This window comes from Lepidothrix coronata, unplaced genomic scaffold (genome assembly GCF_001604755.1).
Source record: "Lepidothrix coronata isolate B3197 unplaced genomic scaffold, Lepidothrix_coronata-1.0 Scaffold37, whole genome shotgun sequence".
NCBI classification, from domain to species: Eukaryota; Metazoa; Chordata; class Aves; order Passeriformes; family Pipridae; genus Lepidothrix; species Lepidothrix coronata.
In genome coordinates this window covers 2722882-2742669 of record NW_016690217.1, presented here as the reverse complement: position 1 = coordinate 2742669, position 19788 = coordinate 2722882, and the positions used below count along the sequence as shown (strand labels likewise).

At 38.3% G+C, this 19788-nt stretch overlaps 1 protein-coding gene across 1 annotated transcript in view; it reads right to left on the bottom strand.

The window, feature by feature from the left end:
* The window catches only part of FBXL17 (F-box and leucine rich repeat protein 17), a 297305-nt gene that overhangs the window by 258534 nt on the left and 18983 nt on the right, over nt 1-19788 (bottom strand). The window lies entirely within an intron of this gene.

Sequence of the window (19788 nt, the reverse complement as noted above, 5' to 3'; positions counted from 1 at the left end):
GAATAACAACAAGGTGAAAATTATGGGGTTGCATCATAATTGTAATCTACCGCCTGAATTTGAAAACAAATTATGGAACCCCTTTGCCTTCTTCAAACAGTTCGCAAAAAAGAATAAAACCAAAAAAATCTAAAATCTCTGTGAGAGAAACAATAACTTTCAATCAACATTCTTGATACCACTCAAATTATTTAAGAAAAAAATGAGTTAGCTATTAAATGACATGGTATTTGTATAACAACCAGATTAGACTCAATAACAAAGATAAAATCTCTGTAAAATATCTAGATTTCAGAGAGAAATGGTAAAGAACAAATGTGGATATATAACAACATAGATATAAAAGGATTCAAAAAAATACCATCAGTCATATAAAAGCTTTTTCTTGTTTTTTCTTTTTTTTATTAAGGTTAGTATTTAATGCTGCTACAGTTAAATCAAAATTCTCAATCAACAGAAGAGCCCCAATTTTTCCTTTTATCTGAAGGTTTGGAATTCTGTTTTTCTTTGCTTGACTGGAAAGCAGAGAGAGTTTTGAAAAAGATTACAGACTCTAAAACCACTCCACAGACCAACTTTGGTTACTACAAGAAATAAACAGTTCCCCTGAAATAGACGATAATTAGGTAGAGGAAAATTCCATCTCTTCTGCCCTCACATCACACCATTGCCCCAAGCAGTCCACAGTGGTCAGAAAAAAACCACATTCTTAATAACAGGAATAGAATACTGAGGTTGAATTGTCAGCCTCCATCCATCAGAACTCCTCACACACTGGCCATAAGTTGAGCAATGCACAAATAATGTTGAGTATTGGGCCTTTAAAAAAAATAAATTGACACAGTAGAGTTCTTCACCCAATACAGATGCATACAATTTATCCCAACTAATTTTAACATAGCAGATCTAAGCATTTTATAAATTGATACTTATTTACATAATATTGTGTTTAGAAGGAAGAAAACAAGCAGCAATATGCATATGGTATGACAAAATGCCTTCAATCCCAACAGTAATTCAAAAGCTGTACTAGGTAGTAATTCAAAACTTCACTATCTGTGTAATTCACCTGTAAGAAGTCAAAAAACTGATTGAGGCACTTGGTGGCTCATAAATTCACACACGAATAGTTTGAAAACTGACAGATAAAGATTTTTTTGCTTAGCTGGTAAAAATCACAGTGTTAGTATAATAGACTGGATTTCACCAAGACATTGGAATACCTGTAAATTCAGTTATAAATTCCCAAATTTATAAATGGGGCACCATCACTGAGTGAGTATCTGTCCTGCTTAACCGAAATCCATTCTTAAAAGCTTATAAAATGGTAGCATAGAATAAAACACAAAAATATCCCTGTGAATTTATACCTGCAATGTATATGCCAGAAGTCTACCTATGGCAAAAACATTCCAGCTCAGAAGTGAATTAATTTTTTACACAGTGCTGTACAGATGTATGAGATTTCACTTTTAAAGATGAATCCAAAAACATTTTCCATAATTCCTCTCAGCAGACTCGATGTTTTAAGATATGATTTCCCACTCCTCCTTTCATTTCGAGGAAACTGTACACCAAGGAAAACATTCAAGAATTAATTTTTCCAAGCTAGTATGATGCTCATAATCTATTCTTTTTATTCCATATTCATCTATTATTTTGGTAATTTTTTATTTTAAAGACAAGATCATGTGCAGTACTAATTAGTAACCCTCTGTGATAAAAGTAGCTTACATTTAATAATACCAACAACTTAAACACGTCCCAAAAATGGGAAAAAAACCAAACAAACTGAGTTTGGGGAAAGTCTGACTGCCACTCTCCATTCTCTTCCACCACAAAAAAGCCAGAACAAGCTGTAAGACTGGATATGTTTGGAGAGCAGCATCACTATAAGGCAACTGACCTATCCTTCGATTAGGCTTAGCCTTCACTTCAAGGAGATCCACGGAAAAGGTAAGACAGTAATATTAAACTAGTTGGTAGTTCTTCAATAATTCTTCAATAATTTGTTTTCAAAATCAACAGCTGCTTTTGATTTTGAGGTGTATGAGATTAGTAATTACTCCTTACATTCCGCAGCCTAACTTTGTTGCATGACAAGCTTAAATCAAGAAAACCATAATCATATGTCTTCTGAATACAAACAGGTTCACCAGTAAAAACAGTAATAATTACATCCACTATGTTAAGCAAAGAAAGTAATTTGCTGTGTTTACTGCAAAAAATAAATACTTAAATAAATAAGATAGCCAAATCTGTCACAAACAAATATACCTGGAGAATTAAATAGATGGAAGAGGATTGCAGTCTCCTGTGATGGATAATAACTACTGCAGAAGTCAACTCTCATAGTAAACGAAGTCACAGCACACCAGTGATTCCAGCACGGCAGATTTGATACATAAAGAATGACATAATTAACAGAGTTACCTGATTAAAAGAACAATTTATTTTGGGCACAAATTCTTAAGCCAAGGTATCTAAATATTTGATCTGCCTGTTGTCCCTCATTATGCATTGAAATTTATCTTCTTTCAAAGCAGCACCTCCTACATATACCAGTCACAGAAAGATACAAAGCATGTTTAATTCAAGAAGAATGTATTAAAATTTCTATTTGAAGTGCTGGACTAAAATATTACATTTTTGCTTGCAAAATTCTTTAAAAATATAAGCCAAATAATATTATAGAATGAAATATTTAAATTTTTGTTCTTCAAATAACATGCCAAAAATGGTGGAGCATTTATATATATTGTACTACAACACTTCTGCACAACATCTAAATGTAAACCAACTGCAGAAAGATATTCCTCAGATCAGAAGTGCTTATACCACCACAAACACCAAGTTTTTAACTTTTTTTAATGTACATTTAATATCTTTAATCACCTTCTATGATCTTGTCCGTCTTCAAGCTTAAAAGCTGTTGCTAAATGGCAAGTAAATATTGTTCTGAAGACAAAAACATCTACACATTACAAATCATGCGATTACTGTAACATGATACACTTTTTATGCATTAGTAAGTGGATAGCTTAAAATAGGTATCTATATTTAGTTCTTAATTAAAATATACTTGAAATTTTTCCTTTAAAATTACTGTAGTTTGAGAACAGGAGCTTAAAATACTTGTTTCAATATTCTATGTATATCTAATTTAATGTACAAACTGCACTATCATCATCTTCATAAGATTCGAGCAAATTACTAGCAAATCCAAAGTTAGAAATAAAAATAAAAACCTTAACATAGCAGCTTTCTTTGTAGTACCTCACCCAAGTTTTATTTGGGGAAGATTCAGGTTCACAGATACATTAGACCTGTTCCTACACTCGAAGAATTGCTATTGACGTGTAAAAGCAGAAAGAAAGGGAACTAAAACAGCATGCCAATACAGGATATCCCTTGGTTCTATACTACTTTTCAGTCCAAGAACAGAGCATTTTACAGGAGAGGAAAAGGAGTTACTTCACCCACAACAGAGGAGGCAGGTAAAGGCCTTCACAGGACATCACAGTCCTACCAGATGAAAATCACAAGAACTTTGTTGCCTTCCGACAAAAAAAATAACTACTTCTTCTAAAGGATGATGGTGTTCCTCATTTTCAGTTTGTATAATAGCATTAGTATAAAAGGAGTGCCATTCAAGTTTAAAATTCGCTGTCTAGATATCTTTTCTTGCAGCAAAATTAAAATCAACCACTTATCTCTACAGGCACCACAGTTTCACATCAGTTCACTGAGGACTAGTATCACAATCGAAAAAAACAAAAGGTCAGCTGTAGCAACCCTTCCATAATAGTTTATTTGCAACACCTTTCCCAAGTAAAATTAAAAAAAAAAAAAAACAAAACAAAGAGGCAAAGAACAGGAAGTACATACTGTTAACACCCATACTATTTCTATCTCAATTACATGCACGTCAAAACTAGATTGTTACTGAAAGTTTATTGCAAATACTTCAAAATCTGGAGAAATTATAGTCTATGAGCAACAGGAATAGTACAGTGCTTTTCAGACTGTACAGTGCTAAGAGACATTTAAAAAAAAAACCAAACAAAACAAAACAGGACATTAGCACAAGAATAAGCCCTATAGGAAGAATGAATTTTCTAAGATATTCTGAAATGTAATGGGCACTAAAATGATGAAGGAAAATGGTACTACATACAGCTGTTTTGAAATCTATACAGTACAAATTTCTGAAGTATGCACCATTAGGGTATTTTCATAAATGCCTAAAACCATAGAAATTATCAACCACTATTTCATTCCAGAAATTCCCATTTTCATGAAATAACAACTATATTTAAACAGACTTACATAGTAGTTGAAATAATCCAGTTTCAAGAATACAATCACAAACCTCTTACTCATGTTGTATAGTACAGGTATTCTCCACATAACTAAGCACCCCTTAGTATTTTCAAGAAGCTGCACAAGGTTAACACTATCACTCCCCCCTGCTCCAAACAGACAACTTCAGTGCAACCAACAACTTTAATTTTCATGTATATTACACAATAAATCAAACAAAGTATTAAAAAGCATTAAAAAGATTTTAAATAAAACTATAAAACTGTGTTTATAAAAGTATCTTTTAAAAACTATAAAAAGTCTCCAAACACAAAATCCAATAAAAGAGAATTGCACAGATGAAGGGAGTTGCAAAGCTGATATTCTACGCAAAGTAAACACCTCTTTTGTCACAACATCTTTGCAACATCCCTGTTGCAAAGTCTGACAGCAGCAAACTGGCTAACCCTACTTCTGGTGCAAAATCACTGAGAGCATCAGAAGTGTCACATCTCCAAACAAACAAGGCTCAGAATAAATCCTTTGGGCACATGACATTTTTGTTAATAAGGGAGACAACAGCAGACGGACAGCTACACCTTTAATAGCAGCACTATGTGACTGGGTGACCATCGCTGTAAAAATGCAACCCTTTGAAGTAGTTAGAGGAAGTCTTCTGGAAAACTAGAGTTGCCACTGCACACTCAAACACACTGAAGTTGGCCCACTGGCCCATCTACCAAAACCAGCATTTTTTTCTTTTGGGAGGAAGGAAAACACTTTGTGAAAACCTTATCCTTATGGGGGTTTTTTTGGTGGTTTTTTTCTTTGGTGAGTTTTTTTGGGTTTTGGGGTTTTTTTCTTGTTGATGTTGGTTCTGGTTTTTGTTTTGTGTTTGGGTTTTTGAGGGTTTTTATTTTTTTGTTCTGTTTTCGTTTTTTAGTATGGGGAAATTTTTCCATAATTCTAATAATATGGCCAGTCTTCGCGAGCGAAGATTTGGGAAAGGTCATTAACCCTTCGAGCCTGCGCCAGTGGATTTTTTTTTTTTTAGGTGAGACACAGCGTGCGCTGAACTGAGCCCACCCTTTAATCCTGAGGTTCGTCTGCCGGGGCCGAGCAAGCTTGGACAGTGGCAGTGAGGGACTCAGGACGTAGGTTTGTTTAGAGTGACCTTCTCTTAGATGGATTGCCTTACAGGGCTGACGAGCTCCATCTGCCCCGGGGGCTGGGAATCGAACCCGGGTCGCAGCGGTGAGAGTGCAGCACCCTAACCACTAGACCACCAGGGGCCCCCTTCCATAATTCACTATACAGTTTAATGGAACAGTAAAGCTATCTTAACAGATGCCCATTCCTGTCTACCCTGAAGCACACTCCTGCCCTAACATCAGCCATAATGCTTCACAGACCTATTACCTTCTCAAACTTCACTGCATAGTGAAGCTCAGCTTATCAACCCAGCAGAAAACCACTCATTTTTAATGCCCCCACTTCACAGGGCTGAGATTACCCAGGTCAGAACAGTGGAGATGGTGCACGGGAAGAAAAGTGGTAGCACAGAGTAGAACCAAGTCTTCGCAACAAACCCTGTTTTGCAGAACTCAGCCTGCGAGTTCTGGCCTGGGATTGACTGCTTTTTTGCAAATGCCATACAAGCAGCTAGTGAGCTCAGAGATACTTTTCTACCCTACACAGAATGCATCTCTTAAGAGCGCGAATATCAAGCTACACAAGCTTGCCAGGCATTTTTATTTCTTTAGCCTTTATCAGTAAGGGAAGCACATTTCAAAGCATTTACTTGCATGTGTTTGTTGTCATTTCAATTAATCACCCTGAAGCTTAAAAGAAACAAACTTACTGTCATTTCTTGTCTAGATTAGCCATCCAAATACCAACTATTTCCTACTACACTGAAGTACTAGTTAGATAATATCAACATTAGCAGTAATTTTTTGTTCACCTTGAAAAAGTTACTTTCATTTCCATTTCAGCTTATACACTGCTCAGGTGTTTTCTCTCTGTTTAAGCAGAAAAACGTTAAAAACTAAATATTTCCCAATTATAGAATCATAGAATCAACTGGGTTGGGAAGGACCTCTCAGATCATCAAGTCCGACCCCTGATCCTGCCATGATTACTAGACCATGGCACTAAGTGCCACATCCAGTCTCTTCTTAAAAACCTCCAGGGACAGTGAATCTACCACCTCCCTGGGCAGCCCATTCCAATGTCTGATTACTCTCTCCGTAAAAAATTTCTTACCAATATCCAACCTAAAATTCCCCTGGCACAGCTTCAGATCATGCTCTCTTGTCCTACTGTTGGTTGCCTGGGAGAAGAGACCAACCCCCACCTGGCTACAACCTCCTTTCAGGGAGTTGTAGAGAGTGAGGAGGTCTCCCCCAAGCCTCCTCTTCTCCAGGCTAAACAACCCCAGCTCCTTCAGCCTCTCCTCATAGGACTTGTGCTCCAGACTTTTCACCAGCTTCATTGCTCTTCTCTGGACCTGCTCCAGGACCTCAATATCCTCCCTGAACTGAGGGGCACAGAACTGGACACAGCACTCCAGGTGTGGCCTCACCAGCGCTGAGTACAGGGGAAGACTCACTCCCCTGGTCCTGTTGGCCACACTGTTCCTGATCCAGGCCAGGATGCCATTGGCCTTCTTGGCCACCTGGGCACACTGCTGGCTCATGTTCAGCTTCCTGTCAATCCAAACTCCCTGGTCCCTCTCTGTCTGGCTGCTCTCCAGCCACTCTGTGCCCAGCCTGTAGCATTGCATGGGGTTGTCGTGGCCAAAGTGGAGGCCTCGGCACTTGGCCTTGTTGAGCCTCATCCCATTGGAATCAGACCATCTCTCCAGCTTGTCCAGGTCCCTCTGCAGAGCCCTCCTGCCTTCCAGCTGTTCAACGCTCCCCCCCAGCTTGGTGTCATCTGCAAATTTGCTAATGGTGGACTCAATCCCCTCATCCAGATCATCAATAAAGATATTAAACAGAACCGAGCCCAACACCGATCCCTGGGGGACACCACTAGTGACTGGCCGCCAACTGGATGCAGCCCCGTTCACCACCACTCTCTGGGCCTGGCCATCAGCCAGTTCCTAACCCAGCACAGAGTGCCCCTGTCCAAGCCATGGGCTGCCAGCTTTTTCATGAGAATGCTGTGGGACATGGTGTCAAAGACTTTGCTGAAGTCCAGGTAGACACATCCACAGCCTTCCCCTCATCCACCAGGTGGGTCACCTGATCATAAAAGGAGATCAGGTTGGTCAGACAGGACCTGCCCTTCCTAAACCCGTGCTGGCTAGGTCTGATCCCTTGTCCATCCTTGTATGTTGTATGATTGCACTGAGGATGATGTACTCCATAACCTTGCCAAGCACCGAGGTCAGGCTGATGGGCCTGTAGTTTCCCGGGTCCTCCTTGCAGCCATTTTTGTGGATGGGCGTGACATTCGCCAACTTCCAATCATCTGGGACCTCCCCAGTGAGCCAGGACTGTTGATAGATGATGGAGAGCAGCCTGGCGAGCTCTTCCTCCAGCTCCCTCATCACCCTAGGATGGATCCCATCTGGTCTCATAGACTTGTGAGGATCCAAGCGCCTCAGCAGGCCGTAACTGTTTCCCCCTGGATTACAGGGGGCTATTCGGCTTCCTGTCTTTGTCTACCAGCTCCAGAGGCCAGCTGTACTGAGGAAAACCTGTCTTACTGTTGAAAACTGAGGCAAAGAAGGTGTTAAGTACTTCAGCCTTTTCCTCATCTTTGGTGACTATGTTCCCCACCATGTCTAACAAAGAATGGAGGTTTTCCTTGCCCCTCCTTTTGCTATTGATGTATTTGGAGAAGCACTTGTTATCCATAACGGAAGTGGCTAGATCAAGTTCAAATTGTGCTTTTGTCTCTCATTTTCTTTCTAGGTGACCTAACTATATTCCTAAACTCTTCATGAGTAGCCAGCCCTTTTTTCCATAATCGGTAAGCTCTCTTTTTTCCCCTAATTTCCTTTAAAACCTCCCTGTTCAGCCAGGGTGGCCATCTTCCTCACTGGCTTGTCTTTCAGTACACTGGGACAGCCTGCTCCTGTGCGTTCAAGACTTCCTTCTTGAAGCGTGTCCATCCCTCCTGATCTTTTACACCATGATTTTGTAATAGATTTTTTTTTCTAATTTACATTTTCATATTTCAGACAGAAAGTATTCTTAAACCATACTTATAATTTTACCACACTGGTAGGAGACGGAACACCAGCACTAACTTTTCCAGTGTCATGGTTCAACCCCAGTCAGCAGCTCAGCCCCACACAGGCTGTCACTCATTGCCTGTGGTGGGATGGGGGAAAGAATCAGTAGAGTAGTAGTGACAAAACAGAGAGAGACATATAGCTATAACCCTCAAAAAGCTTAAAAGGTTCAGAAATAATTTTGCAGTTTTATAAAACAATAATTTCATTGCATAATTGCATAATGTCAGAGTAAGGTACAATCCCCACAAAACCAACCAAACAAAAAAATCCACCACATTTGGATGCAACAGAGCACGGAGACCAGAAGACAATCACAAGTTGGTGCCTGACGACCACATCAGCAAGACAATCTTTAGGGAAAGTCTCAGATACAACAGAACTTTCTGATAGTTATTATGGATAAATAAAATAAAATAAAATGAAATGAAATAAAATATAAAAAAAAAACAAAACAACCAAACAATACAAAACAGGAGAAAGGAGGAACACTAAGCTAAGGACTCTGAAAAATACTGGGGCAAAACTGTACATAGTTCTGAAAGGCAGAATAGGACATTCAAGATTAGCTACAATAGGTACCACAGGACCTATGTCTAAAGTCCAAACACAGTTTTTTAAACATTTGCATTCTGAATAAAAAGAACAATGACAGATGAAAGACCAGAGCCAATTCTACAGTAAATAATGCTGTAATTTCTAGGATTAAATACTTAAGGTGTGGAATATGAAAAGCAAGTTTAGGTATGGCTGATAAATTTGCAGTAAAAGTGGAAATCCAAGTGTAAATCCATGTCCGTTCAATTTGCCCTGTCACATACATACCAACAATAAAGTACTTTGGAGAACACAACTAGCTATAAGCACACAAGCTCCTCCTCATATCCATGTGTGTTCCCAGACACTGGTCACTATGGAAACACGAGGAGAGGGAATGCAAACATTTGTAGAACCTACTCCCATTACACCTAACTGCGAACAAGGCTTCATCTCTCATACTTAAAACTGTAACCCATGTAAAGTTACAATGAAGTTCTTTGGGAAACAAAGTGTTTTCACACAGCTTCGGAAATCTGACAAGTTCATTTTTCTAGCTTCAGAAAGATAAAAAGTTCAACTGGAATTTGCAGGAACAGATGATATAAACAAAGATGCCTGTCTGTCATTCATTACTTTTACATAATCTTTGCCCTATATAATCAATCTTTGATTGATGCAAATTACCACCATTTTAAAATAATAATGCTGACAGTTTTAAGGATTTGCTTCACAGCATCACACTTGTGATCTCTTTCAGTAAGCATCACGGCTCACTAGGAGATATACTATCAGTTTTGATTTATTGCTATCCTTAAGCAAATGGCTGAAGATTTTTACGAAGTACAGTATGGATCAAGATACCAACTTAACAAATGAAGAACTACAAGTAATTCATCTGGAGTTTGCCAGTAGTCTCTTTGACAGAAGCTACCACCAGATTAAAAAAAATAAACAAACACTAACTATGGAAATTTGAAGATTTTTATTTCAGCTCAATTTAGATGACTTTAATATCTAGCAGCACACATTTTAGTGAAAAGATTTTTCATTCTAGTATCATGTAAACTGATTTATGACTAAAGTAGTGTAATAATACCTGGACCACTGACTCAAAGGACAATTAAATATGGCTATTTCAAACATTCAAAAAGGCTCCATGTCCAGCTACCAATTCCTGGTCATCAAGTTTTTAATTAAAAGCTCAAATAACTTGTTCGGCAACACAAGCAGCCAAAGAAACCCCACAAAAAAACCCAAAAGAATCCAAAGTGACTATGCTCAACACTCTACTTTAATTCAAGACCTATTGTGTCCATTAAAATTTATACAAATCTAGCCTACATAATTAAACTTAAACATTTTGCTTAGTTCAGTAACAATTTATCATTTAAGTAATCAGTACAAACCACAAACTTTCTCAAAAAATTTATTAATTACTGGAATCCAGAGGGGAAAAATACATAATTTCACTGTGTATATTTTTTCTGGTCATCTCTTTCAGTATAGCAGTTACATATTACTATGGAGTTTCTTCAGTTTCAGCAAAAGTCTCTTTTGAAGGCAATGTGCTATTGCAACTGTCTATTAATTTGCTTTTACCTACATGCATTTTTTTAACATAAAATGCTAATAGGTCAAAATACACAAACTACTTCAAAGACAGTGTATGGGCATCTTCTGAGCTGACTACTAATTACATTTCAAATTTCCATTTGCAGTTTGATAGAGCACTTCATAAAAACAGAAACAGAAAAAGAGAAATACCATATAGATACTACTAATTTCTGTACTGCCATTGTCTGTGGTGTGTATTTCAACCACAGTATACTATGGCTCTTTCACTAACTATACCGAAAGCATAGACACTGACTTGTACTTAAAACTCGCACCTTGCTGAAATCTGCTTATACATTGCATTTAGGTTTCTCACATTACATCCATCCATCTGGACTTTAAGCACCTGAATCTTCAACATTAAGAACATTATTTGTTACAGTTCTTCCTAAGTTTGATGTACAGGTTAACAAACACGTCAGACAATAATGCGCAGGCATAAGCGGATGTCACTTGAATGTATAAATAAATGTATTTAACCTTTTCTATTAAATGCAAAATACATCACCTGCAAGTATCAAATTAATAATCACCTTATAATGCTGACCAAAAAGTAACAGAAAGTTCTGCATCAGCCACTTTTCTACTCCTGTTTTATTCCATCTTTCAGTTCTTTGTTATTATGTTAATTCACAGTGTATGTACTATATAGTTTTATACATAAAATGTTCATTAAAAGTGGTAGCAAATTACAGCCCAAAGAAATACTCTAAGAGGCATAATAACTAATTTTCATACAGATACAAAAATTGAAAGTTTTTTTACACTGTAGAGTAGGTACAGCCATTGATCAACTACATGTAACCTAACAAGTAAATAAATACAATTAATGTAACAATAGTTGTTAGTTGCTTTAAAAATGTGTACACACACACCCACTGTACAAGTAAGCCCACAACATGGAACAGTTGGTTAAAAAGCTCCATAAATGCAGTACTTCTTAAAAAAGGAAAAAAGAAAAGAAGCACAGAGTAGTGAAACCATATAGCTGACCTTACTAAGACACTTAGGAGTTACTTTGACGGCGATCCTGGCAGCTGAACCGAAGAAGGATCTGTGCAACCAGCACAATATTCCGAAATTATCTGCTGTGCACTGGTAATTCCCTACAGCAGGGACTCAAAGGCCCGTGTCACCACTACAAAGTCAATGCTGCCACCTAAGGGTGATGACACTATATTGTACTTATTGTCAGATAATTTACAGAAACCTTTATGTAGAAAATAACGCCTGCATAGTGCTTCATATGCCTTTACAGTAGATACTTCTTTATGCACATGTACACCAGTACACCACTTTTTTCTTCTATTAGCATCAAACTCTATATAAATGTTTTATGGTAAGAAGAGTATTACAGAAACTGTCCAGATGCAACAGATCTAAACAAAAAAAAGGGAAAAAAAAATATCGAACTCTGAGAAATAAACTGTATCAGATTTCTAAAGAACTGACCAAACCATTTTACTAGTTAAAAAACTGAATAAAGTAAATGTTTTAGAAAGGCTTGTTGAAAGACTAAATTTTCCATGAGGCTTTTACTATTTAACAGACATCTCAAACAGTTCTTATGAAGGCATGGCTTCCCATACCTCAGCTTAGTATCAGTACAGTTGTTCAGTGCATTTCTAAAGCACTGAACTTCTTTGGTACATCCACCCAGGGAGGTGGTGGATTCACTGTCCCTGGAGGTTTTTAAGATGAGACTGGATGTGGCACTTAGTGCCATGGTCTAGTAACCGCAGTGGTGTTGGACCACGGGTTGGACTTGATGATCTTGGAGGTCTTTTCCAACCCGGTTAAGTCTATGATTCTGTGATAAGTTGGTTTTGGTGCATATGTAATGTGTTTCAGAAACTAAAATACAAGAAGGACTTTATTGCTACTAGTTTACAGCACCAGCACGTCATCTGTACAACATTTTTGCTTTAGAAAACTCTAATTTAATACTTGACGGAAGATAAAGCACCATTATCCAAAACTACAATATAGAGATATCAATCTCAGTATCGACTTAATTCTTTACCATGAGGGCAATAAGGCACTGGAAAAAGCTGCCCAGAGATGTTGCGGAGGCCTCATCTCTGGAATGGGTCAGGTTGGATAAGGCTTTGAGCCTCCTGGTTACTGGGATGTGTCCTCGAACATGGCAGGGGGGTTGGAACCAGATGATGTTTAAGGTCCCTTCCAACCCAAACCATTCTATGATTCTATAATCATCCTAAATACATATAAACATTTAGCAAGCAATTAGTTATTGAGAGATACTTTAGCTGAATAAGTATCAATTATGTAAGTTCTAAGTATAACAAGTTACATGGAGTTACAGTGCTATGTGATTTAGTATGTTGCTTGTTTAGGATCAGTAGCTAGAATTGCTGAAGCCTTAGGCCAGAAGCTGCAAACCTGGACCTGGATATGCTTTCAGTTGGAATAATTAATTGGCTTAGTCATCTCCCCAGTAACTGGTACAATGCTGTGCTTTGGCTTTAGTATGAGAAGAATACTGATAACACACTGAAGTTTTGGTTGTTGCTAAGCAATGTTTATTATCCTAAGTCTAGTGGTTTTTTACCTTTCCATGCTCTGCCAGTGAGCAGGTGCACTAGAAAACCAGATGAGGAGGCTACAGTTGTCAGCAGAAGCTGCCACACAACAAGACGTCAACTCAAAGTTCAAGAAAGAATCCATTAAGGTGTACAAGAGCATAGAACAAAAATTATTATTGGAACACAGCGTGTGAAGAGCACATGAGCAGCAGCGGTATAAGTCATAAGGATATAAATTCCCAGGGATTTCCACTCTATTGCATTATTTATTTTTATAAATCCAGTGCCTGAGACTCGGTTGCAGACAACCCGATTGTGCCTAAAGAAGGAAGTGTCCACAAAGAAAACCAGCAGCAGGGTCCTGCTGAACATGAGATTTTGGTTAAAAAACTTGTATTGAAGGGGTAAGTCTGAACAACTATAGCCTTTTTGAAACCTTGAATAATGAAATAAATTAGTTAGAAAGTAATTTGGGAAAGTATGCAAAAAGAAGCATGGGAAAACACCCCTTTTCCTGAAATTCCTCCAACTAGAATAGTTTTAAGTAATTGTATGTAAAAAGTAAAATAGCATATGGTATATGTTGTGGGGAATGGAAAAAGAATAGGGATGTTACAATCTTTTGGAGTGTTTTTCAATAAACTTTCTTTCATTTAGTTGCTATCAGTGAAACAAAGTAAGTTATGTCTATACATTCTACACCTCTGAGGTGTTTATGTGCCTCATAATACTGACTTCTCTCCTGAAACAATTTGTCTGGACTAAACTCAGAGTAAAGTACTCTCCTCTCCACGTTTACCCTGTGTCATGCACAGGGTACAATGCTGAAGTGTTTTGTAGATGACTTGTATCAAGTAGAAAGAGAAATGCTTCCCAAAGTAAAAAAATAGGAGGAGGGTGGGGAACCTCAGTAAGACATAAATGAACCAGATTACACAATGCTGATTATTCAGTGTGGTGGTTTGGACCTTGGTTTTTCCCCCAGAGGCTGGAAAGTGGTAGACCCCAAGGGGTGGTAACCCCTGGAAGTTTTGAAGTTTTGCCCAATAGGCGCTCCTGCAAAAATGTAAACATATCACAAGCTCACCGGAAGAGATGAGTGGTAGTTTGGTTGTTGTTGGAGTGGTGGCCATGTTGTGAGCCACGAGGAAGGGGCTCGGAGCCCCTTGGGCCCTCTGGCCCCCTCCCAGCCCCGGCTGGGGGGATTGCAGAGACTTGGAACAGTCTTAGACTGGGCTAAGTGTCTGTAGTTATGCCGGGAGATGTTTTCTCCATGGGTGCAGAGCAGCAGCCGGCACTGACCAGAGAAACAGTGGCACAGAGCCAGGACAGATAAGAAGAACCGGAGAAGCAACAGAGACATGCAGCATCGCAGAAAGGACTCCTGGAAAGGGAGAGAGAGAGAGCCAGCAGCAGAGCTACAGAGCTGGGGTAAGACTGAGTACCAAACCCCAAAACTCCTTTGAGACCTCTGAGAAAGGAGGAATAGATGGACTCCTATTTGAGAGGAGCCTTGGAGTACAGCAGCCCCAGAGAGAGAGGAGCTAAGAAGCTCAAAGATGTCCCGGAGCTGGACCGGGACGGCCAGATGGAATGCAGAGGGGGTGACCTTGGCTCCCCCCTCGCACTGCTGCCATGGTGGCAGCCTGAGAACAGGGCACAGAGGCCCTGCAGGAGCTTGAGTCTCCTGGAGATACCAGACCGTCACGAAGACCCCGTGTCTTCGTGATATGACCGTGGTGAAACGACCTTGTCTGGGGTGACGAAGCCCACGGAAGACCCCTTTGCCTGCGTCAAGGGGGCCGAGGGAGATTGGATACCTCCCTCGTGAGTGCTGGCAGAAAGCCAGCCACAGCTGCTGCATGCATGAGGAGAAGAAACCTGCTGCCTTGGAAGATACTCCTGCTGTTCAGAGACTGGAAGGGATCTGTCCTTCTTTCCCTCCTGGACTTTTATTTGGAGGGGAGAAGAGATCTGATCCATTGTAAATACTATATGTCATGGTAGAGATATTGTGATCGAGTGTATAATGTGATATGGTATTTATTGTACAGTCATTGTAATATATTCCCTTTTCCCCATTTGGAGTCTAGTGTGTTTTGTCTGGAAAAACCCATCTCACATTAGGTTGAGATGTGGGAGGGGGCTTAGACTAGGGGATTGGATTTTGAGGCTATCTCAAACCATGACATTCAGAAAGCATGAAAATTAATTTTATTTTTTCCTATACATTTTATATTAGGATTATTCCAGTCAATGCTTTAAAAGCATATGTTAAGTGTTCAATTATGTGACAAAACTGAAATGTTTTGTTTAGTCTACCTTAATTCTTTTTTACTAAAACTAACAAAGTATATTATTTACATATCTCACATATTTTAGTTTCTATCAAACACAGCATCACAGTTAACATGAATTTCAAATCGTATCTGCTGCAAACTGCAAAGGTGGGCAGAACACTAACAGAATACTCACCTTTAAGAAAATCGTTAAATTAACGTTAAATAACTGTAAAATATTTACTAAAGAAGTGTTATCACACATCAAACATATTGCCAGTTGGGCCAAAATCTCAAAGTGTTATCTTGAAATGTCCTCCACTCACGGCAGACACTGTTCCTGAACAGAAGCAAGAGACTAGAAAGAACTAAAAACATGGTCAAGTTAGAACATAACTGCCTTAATGAACATATCTGGGAACCATCAGACACATAATTTGTCTTTAAGGATCTACTTCACAAGATCATTTTACTGGAAAGGAAGAAATGCTGCCAGTGTTCTACCTATAGTAGCTTAGTTGCAGTATTATTTCCCATCCACCCTTAAAGGGCTTGAAAAAGAGAAAGGAGATTAAGGGAAGTAAGTCTAGAGGTAGGAATGTTGTCATTCTCTTCCACTATCTAAAACTCCACCTCCCTTTATCTTTAGAAGATCTTTCTCATCATTCACATCCAATTCATCATGAAAAAAACCATAGACATTGAGTGGAAAAGGGAGGAACAGATTTGTAACTTCTATCTGTAAAGTTTCAGCAACCACTGTATTAGCCATTTTAGCCGTTAAGTCACTTAATTAAGGAAAGGTAATTAAAAAGAAAATAGCGTGTAAAATCAAACTAGTTAAGTGGAGACGGTTTTTCTTCACCTCTAAAATGAGCTCCCAAATCTAGATCAGCTCTATTGATAATAAAGAAAGGAGAGTTTACAGACAGCTTGTACCAAATTGCTTCTGGAGGTAATCCTCGCCTTTGGGTAAACTGTAGTCACAAACTTCTGCATCTCTCTATGATGAAGTCACAAAACCTTTAAAACCTTTCAGGATTCCACTCTTCTATGAAAGGCTGCAATGAAAAGTGTTAATTCTCCTTGAAAATTCAGGCTAAGTACACCACAGTCGATGTCTCAGTGAGAGTACTATAAGCTAGCGTGGAGCATTTCTCTGATTTTGCAGCTGAAGGTATGTGCTCTCTATCTGGGGTGGACAGACAAAAAACCAAACAAACAAAAAACAAAACAAAACCAAAACAAAACAAAAACACACACACACACACAAAAAAAACCACAACCAAAACCAGTTGGTTAACAGATAACAATGAAATTAACCCATTCATCTTCCACCAGCTGAATTTACATTAATCATGCAGGTGATGAAAACATAGAAGCTATAGCAGTCCATACCAGTCACGACCATAAAATAGGAAGTCCAACTAAACCAAGAAGCTAAGAAATTTTCTGGTTTTGTCTGGGCAGAGTTATAATCTGTTTTCTGAATTTCTGATAGATTACTTGATTGTACCAGAGTGCTTGGAGACAGATAAGGAGAGACATCCCAACATACCAGCACACACAAGCTTCATTATACTTAAAAGTCCTGCAGTGTCATAATTTTTTTTTCACTAGGTTCCCAATTCAGCCACTATGCTTCAGAAAAGAGGCTCAGTATATAATTTTCTTTAATTCAAAGCACAGAAGAAAAATAAACATATTTTCAAGAGATACAAATCCTAAACAGTTATACAAACAACAAAAACCTTTTATTAATTTAGCCTTGCAACATTAACTTTTTCCTCTTAGATCTTTTGTGCCATTTATTATTTGCAGCTTTCACTTATTACCACGACATAATCAGCACTTCAAAGATAGGAAAGGCTCTAGTTTTCTGTGAAATGTTTAGCATATTCAACAATCAGAACATAAATTCTGCTTTCTCTGTTTCTGCTCAGCAGTCTGATAATGGAGTTACTTAGCAACAGATGAAGCAAGTGAACTGTGCTGCCTGATTCACGCACATTTTACTGCAAAGTAACATTCACAAAGGCATTATTTAGCTGCTGGTTGCCTTTGCGTGGTTGAAGCGAAAAAACCCATTAGTGTGAGACGAGTCTACATGAAAACTCAGCTATCATGTACTATCTGTAATGCACTACACATCTTGAAATTAACAGAAATTGCCTGTAAGAGTCACATTTTGAGCACCTCTGAAAAAGGAATAAACAAGAAAATACAAAACACAGTATTTGCAGTATTCACATGGAAGCTACAGCAGTTGCTTACAAAGCTGGGGAAGGAGTATTCTTTCCACAGCATACTGACAATCTGTGAATTTCAAAAACACAAAACAAGCCCTCGCAAGTCAAGAACACTCTTCTTGCCACACAATATTTTGATTTCATAGAATGAATACCTACTTATTTTAAAAACACACACACATACACTTATTTCCCCAAACCACCTTCACCAAAAGAGTAGGAATACTAAAGGTTTTTTTTAAAAAGACAGTCTTACAGACAAAAGTAACCCACAGAATTGGACAAATCATTTGCCAACCACTACTCCCTTCTAAGATAACTCTGTGGCATTAAACAGTTACTATTGTTTTTTATTTATTTTGGAATGTGAAAACTTTTCTTTTACCAACTGCATGAGAACTTGTGCAATTTCTTTTTTTCATCGTACAAAATTACATTTTCAACTAGATTTGAAAGTCTCTTGCCCCTGGCAAGGGGAAAGCACAGAAGTTTCTGAAGCTTTGTCATGTAGTGGCATTGATCAAGTGTTATTTTATTCTAAAGATTCAACACTCTGGAGTTGATAACAGTTTTACAACTTATTTCATGTTGTGCTGGTTTAAAGGTAAACTGGCAGGGGAAACGAACCTAACTCAAAAGAGATTATAAATCAGAATAACAATTTAATAAAAATAATACAATAAATACAATTATACAGACAAACAATTGGTTTTAGCCCACAAAAACCCAGATGTATAACCCAGCACCCTGGGGCATGAACAGAGTGGTGTTTGTTGGCTCCCGTGCTGAGACCCACGTTGTTCCCTGAGTCCAAAGTAAAAGGAGAGTAAAAAAAAAAAACCTGTTGGTGTGAGTGGTGGTCGCAGTCCAGTTGAGGTTCTGGTCCTCCTCTGGATCCCACGAGTGGTACCAGAAGTCCCAAGATCCCAAGATTATATACCCTCAGGTTCAGGCAGGAATGCCCAGTACCTCCCCCGGGGTAGGGAGTTCTATAATGGGTGATTGTGAGTTGTGGGTGTGAGGACAGGAACATCCTCCTATCTCACAGGCCTCTTAACACCCAGCTTATAGCCTGAGGAGTCAGGTGTGCTCTGGGCAGCTGCTGCAAATGGTCTATTGTTAACAGTTCCTGGGAAATGACATGGAGGCTGTAGAATACACAGTTTGGGTTACACCCACAATGATGAACTGGTCCCAGCTGTTCTACCTAGGACATATGTTTACATATCGAGATTTATGGAGCTGAAGTGGGACTTTACAAAGCTAACCACTGAGATCTCAGTTTGGTCATTATCTCCTATTTTTTCAACTTTCCACAATTCTGACCAAAACCAATAGTTACCTGCCTTTTTTTTTTTTTTAATACAAACCATTCTCAAATCAACTATCTTAAGCATTAGTATATATTTGATCTATTTGAAGCCAAGTATCAAATAATTCTTGAATATAACGTACATTGTTTTCTTACAATCACAATTTGTTTGTTCCAGTTCAACAATTTTTAAACAAAAGGTTATAACTATAACATTAGCTGATAGTTAAAAATTCAACTGCAAGCTTGCCTACTTACTTGCAAGAAAAAATTTTAAAAAATAAAACCCAAAAACCATAAAGTTGGTGTTCTACTACACCATTTAGTAGCTACTGGCTTTCTACATTAGAAACCATCATTTCAGAGGCTCTTATAACTAGGACACAAAATCGTTTTATTACTTCTCAACTTCCTTTTACTAGCACAGGCACACTGCTCTACTTTATATTGATGAGAAAGTGGCATATTTCAAGAAAATATTATCAGAGCATATTACTTGTAATCAAGAACCCAACCTCCAAATATCTTGTTATTTAGGTAAGTTTGCATTTTTTACTGTACTCGTAGAAACAAAAGAAACATTCCACACAAACTAAGCATTTTCCTACAGAAATCAGGCATCTCCCAAACAATTACTCCTGGAATGTTATGTTGAAAACTAAAAGTTAATATGTTTAGCTTAACTTGTACTTTGGGTCAC